The sequence below is a fragment of the Hipposideros armiger genome, unplaced genomic scaffold, assembly GCF_001890085.2.
Source record: "Hipposideros armiger isolate ML-2016 unplaced genomic scaffold, ASM189008v1 scaffold_64, whole genome shotgun sequence".
NCBI classification, from domain to species: Eukaryota; Metazoa; Chordata; class Mammalia; order Chiroptera; family Hipposideridae; genus Hipposideros; species Hipposideros armiger.
In genome coordinates this window covers 5,102,784-5,107,680 of record NW_017731414.1, presented here as the reverse complement: position 1 = coordinate 5,107,680, position 4,897 = coordinate 5,102,784, and the positions used below count along the sequence as shown (strand labels likewise).

Here is a 4,897-nt window from a genome sequence, read left to right as displayed (position 1 = left end):
CAGGAATTCTGAGAAACCCTGCACCTGAGGACAATAGGAAAAGCTGGGCAAAATATAAAAACATCTAGGTAAAAGCTTTAGATTTGGGCAGCATCAGAGGAACATGGGGATCAGGGAAATACTCGTAAACCAGGCTTTAGAATCTTCCCCGCTTTACCCCGCCACCCCTGGCAGCATTTTCAGATTTTGCTGATTCCACAAAGGTACCTAAAAGGCTAGGAGGGGCTCAGGGCTGCTTTTTAAAATTTTTGAGATATAATTTGCTAAACCATAAAAGTTACCATGTTGGTGTTTAAAATTCGAAGGTTTTCACATTTATAGAATTTTGCAACCATCACTACCATCTAAACCATCACTACCATCTAATTTTAGAGCACATTCATCACCCCAAAAGGTAATCTCATACCCATTAGCAGTCACTTCCTATCGCCCCCACCCCCAACTCCTGGAACATATAATGTAGTTTCTCTTTCTTTGGATTGGCTATTCTGGACAGACAGAATCACACGTGGTCTTTTGCGACTAAATAATTTCACTTGACATAATATTTTCAGTTCATCCATGTTGTATCAGTCCTTCATTCCTTTGTGTTGTCAAATAATATTCCATTGCAGGCTATATCTCATTTTGTTTGTCCACTCATCAGTTCACCGACATATGGATTTCTCTATTTGGGGCTATTCTCATTAATACTGTACGAAATTTGTGCAAAAGTTTTTGTGTGGACATGTGTTTTCAATTCTTTTGGGTATCAACCTAGGAGTAGAATGGCTGGGTCATATGGTAACTCCATGTTTAACATCCTGAAGAACTGCCAGACTGTTTTCCAAAGTAACCCCACCATTTTCCAATCCCAGCAGCAACGTATAAAGGTTCCAATGTCTCCACATCCTTGACAACGCTTTTATTATGTCTTTTTAATTTTAGCCAATCTAGTGTGTGTGAGGTGGTATCTCATTGTGTGTATGTTTTTAAATTAGAGACTTTGTTTTAGATCAGTTTTAAGCCTACAAAAAATTGAGGGGACAGTACAGAGTTCCCAATAACCTACACACATACCGTTTCCCCTATTGTTACCAGATTACATTGGTGTTACATCGTTAAACTTGGTGAACAAATATGGATACATTACCTGGAGTCCATAGTTTATATTAGGGTTCACTCTTTGTGTTGTATATTCTAAGGGCTTTGACAAATGCACAATGACAGGTATCTACCATTACAGTATCATACACAATAGTTTTACAGCCTTAAAAATCCCCCGTGCTACATCTATGAGTATTTATCTTCTCCTTCCTCACCCTCTCCAAACCCTGGTAACCACTGATGTTTTTACTGTATGCAGTTTTGCCTTTTCCACAATGTCATATAGTTGGAATCAGTATGAAGCTGTTTCAGATTGGCTTCTTCTACCTTATTAACATGCATTTGAAGTTCCTCCATGTCTTTTCATGACTTGATAGCTCATTTCATTTTAGCACTGAATAAAATTCCACTGTCTGGATGTACCAGTTTATTTTTCCTTTCACCTACTGAAGGACATCTTGGTTGCTTCCAGGTTTTGGAAGTTATGGATAAAGCTACTGTATACATCTTTGTGCATGTTTTTGTATGAACCTTTTTTTAACTCCTTTGGGTAACTATTAAGGAGTGCAACTGCTGGATCTTATGGTAGGAATACATTTAGTTTTGTAAGAAACTGGAAAATTGTTTCCAAAGTAACTGCACCATTTTGCATTCCCAACAGCAATGAGTGCGAGTTTCTGTTGCTCCACATCATCAGCAGCATTTGGTGTTGTCAGTGAGTGTTCTGGATTTTGGCCATTCTAACAGGTATGTAGTGGTATCTCATTATTGTTTTAATTTGAAACTCCCTAATGTTATATTTGGTACCTTTTCATATGCTTATTTTACCATCTGTATATCTTCTTTGGGGAGATGTCTGTTCAGGTCTTTTCCCCATCTTTTAATCAGGTTGCTTGTTTTCTTAAGTTTTAAGAGTTCTTTGTATATTTTGGGTAATAGTCCTGTATCAGATATATGTTTTGTAAATATTTTCTCCCACCCTGTAGTTTTTTTATTCTTAATGTCTTTCATAGAGCAGAAATTTTTCGTTAAGTCCAGCTTACCAATTCTTTCATGTATCACGCTTTTTTGTATCTAAAAAGTCATCACCAAACCCAAGGTCATCTAGATTTTCTCCTATGCTATCTTTTAGAAGTTTTATAGTTCTTATTTTATTTTATTTTTTATTATGAAATANAAAAAAAAAAATCTTAAAAAAATGTAAATGGTTTAAACATTCTAATAAAAAGACAGAGCTTAGCAGAATAGATAAAAACACATGATCCAACTATATGCTGTCTACAAGAGACTCACTTAAATCCAAAGAAATAAATAGATTGAACATGCAAGAATGGAAAAAGATATTTCATTAAATAGTAATAAAAAGAGAGCAGGGGGTGGCTACGGTAGTATCAAACAAAATAGACTTTAAATAAAAAATGGTTATAAGAGACAAAGAGGGACGTTATACATTAATAAAAGGTTCAATACTGCAAGATATAACAATTACACAGCTAATAACAGGCCATCAAAAATCGAAATATATGAAGCAAAAACTCACAGAATTGAAGGGAGAATCATTAGAGAAATGCAAATCAAAACTATAGTGAAATACCACCTCATACCTATTAGGATGGCTAAAATGAAAAAACACAAACAATTAAAAACACAAACAAAAAACCCAACCCAGGAAACAAGTGTTGACAAGTATGTGGGGAAATTGGGACCCTTGTACACTGTTAGTGGGAATGTAAAATGGTACATCTACTCTAGAAAACAGTATGGCAGCTCCTCAAAAAATTAAAAATAGACTTATAAAGAGGATCAAGCAATTCCACTACTGGATATACATCCTAAAAAACTGAAAGCAGAGTCTCAAAAAGATATCGGTACACCCGTGTTCATAGCAGCATTATTCACAACAGCCAAAACATGGAAGCAACCCAAGTGTCCATCAACAGATGAATGGATAAGGAAAATGTGGTATATACATACAATGGAATACTATTCAGCCTTGAAAGAGGAGGAAATTCCACAATATACAACAACATGGATGAACTTCGAGGATACTAGGCTAAGTGAAGTAAGCCAGTCACAAAAAAACAAATACTGTATGATTCCACTTACATAAGGTAACTAGAGCAGTCAAAAGCAGACACAGAAAGTAGAATAGTAGCTGAGGGGAGGGGAGAATGGGAAGTCATTGTTTAATGGGGATAGTTTCAGTTTTGCAAGATGAAAATAACTATGGAGATGGATGGTGGTGATGATTCACATTTTAAGAGATAACTCTCCACCCCAATCTCTTCCCGATTCTGCTAAGAGGGAAGTGAAGGTGGAACTAAAAAGCAGAAAGAACCCCTACTCTTACACATTCTACGGCTGCCTGCAACTTCTGATGTCAAAGGCAAGACCTTGGTCCACTCCCTTCCTGCTCTAGGGTCAAACACTAGTCATGACAAGTTTAGTCCTATGTCATCATAGCCACAGCCAGAGCAATACTGGCCCCAGCATGAATTAACCACAACTGAGTTCAGTCTTCTTAAATAAAACTCAGGACAAATAACGCATGAACTTTCAACATCTGGTGATTTACTCATCATGAGGGATAAAGTTAGTCCAGAATATAGTTGGGTTTTGATTTTCACACTTGAGTGGAAACACTAGCACGCAGACTCACGTTAGGTTTCAGTTGACATCCAAGTAGAGGCCATGCAGGCAGCTGGAGATGTGGTGGAGAAGCTGAGATGAACGGTATGGACTAGAGCGGTGGTTCCCAATGTGTGCGCTGGGGTCCCATCTTTCCCCACCTAGGAGTCTCTGAGACACTTTAGGGAGTCCACAAGGTCAAAACTATTTTTATACTACTACTACTACTACTACTACTACTACTACTACTACTACTACTACTACATTATTTGCCATGTTCACTCTAATTCTCATATTCATAAATATACAGAATTTTCCAGAGAGTAAATGTGTGACATCGCAACAGACTAAATGTAGAATATTTACTTGTGCTTTGCTAACCCAAACGTTAAAGCCAGCTACAAAAATATAAAACAATGGCACTCTTTGCACTAAACATTTTGGAAGTAATAATCTCTAATTAAAAGTGTTATGTATGTTATTAACATGCACTGAGTTTGTTATTTTTCTTACTTTTTTGTTGAGGTGTCATTGACAACATTAGTTTCAGGTGCACAACGTAGTTATTCAGTATTTGTATATGTTGTGAAATGATCACGATGTGTCACCAAACACAGTTACAGTTTTTTTATGATGAAAACTTTTAAGATCTACTCTAATAACTTTCAAATATGCAATACAGTATTAACCACAGTTGCCATACTGTACATTTAATTACATCCTTATGATTTATTTTATAATTGGAAGTTTGTTCCTTTTGAACCCCTTCACCCATGTCACCCACCTCCCCACAACTGGCCTCTGGAAACCAACCACCAATCTGTTCTCTCTATCCATAAACTTGGTTTTATTGTTTTTTAGATTCCACATATAAATAAGATCACACAGTATTTGTCTTTGTCTTTGAGTTATTTCATTTACATAATGCCCTCAAGGTCCATCCATGTTATTGCAAATAGCAAGATCTCATTCTTTTTTAGGCCTGAATAATATTCTAGTGTGTGTGTGTATGTGTGTGTCTGTGTGTGTCTGTTTGTGTGTGTATCCATATACATATATATACAGAGGGTGCCCCCAAAATGTATACACATTTTAAGAAAGGAAACAACAGTATTAAAATTGTAATAATATATACCGACAACAAAAGATGAATACAAGTCATGTGTATACAATTTTTTGGCAC

The 4,897-nt window shown here is 36.3% G+C and overlaps 1 protein-coding gene and 1 long non-coding RNA gene across 2 annotated transcripts in view; one reads left to right on the top strand and one right to left on the bottom strand.

Moving 5' to 3' along the window:
* The window catches only part of LOC109382379 (uncharacterized), a 22,983-nt gene extending 21,197 nt beyond the window's left edge, over positions 1 to 1,786 (top strand). The window contains exon 3 of the long non-coding RNA XR_002123922.1: positions 1,748 to 1,786. This is a non-coding gene — a long non-coding RNA (uncharacterized LOC109382379). The remainder of the gene's footprint in view (positions 1 to 1,747) is intronic.
* The window catches only part of PIWIL2 (piwi like RNA-mediated gene silencing 2), a 79,360-nt gene that overhangs the window by 14,122 nt on the left and 60,341 nt on the right, over positions 1 to 4,897 (bottom strand). The gene's annotated exons all lie outside the window — the stretch shown is intronic.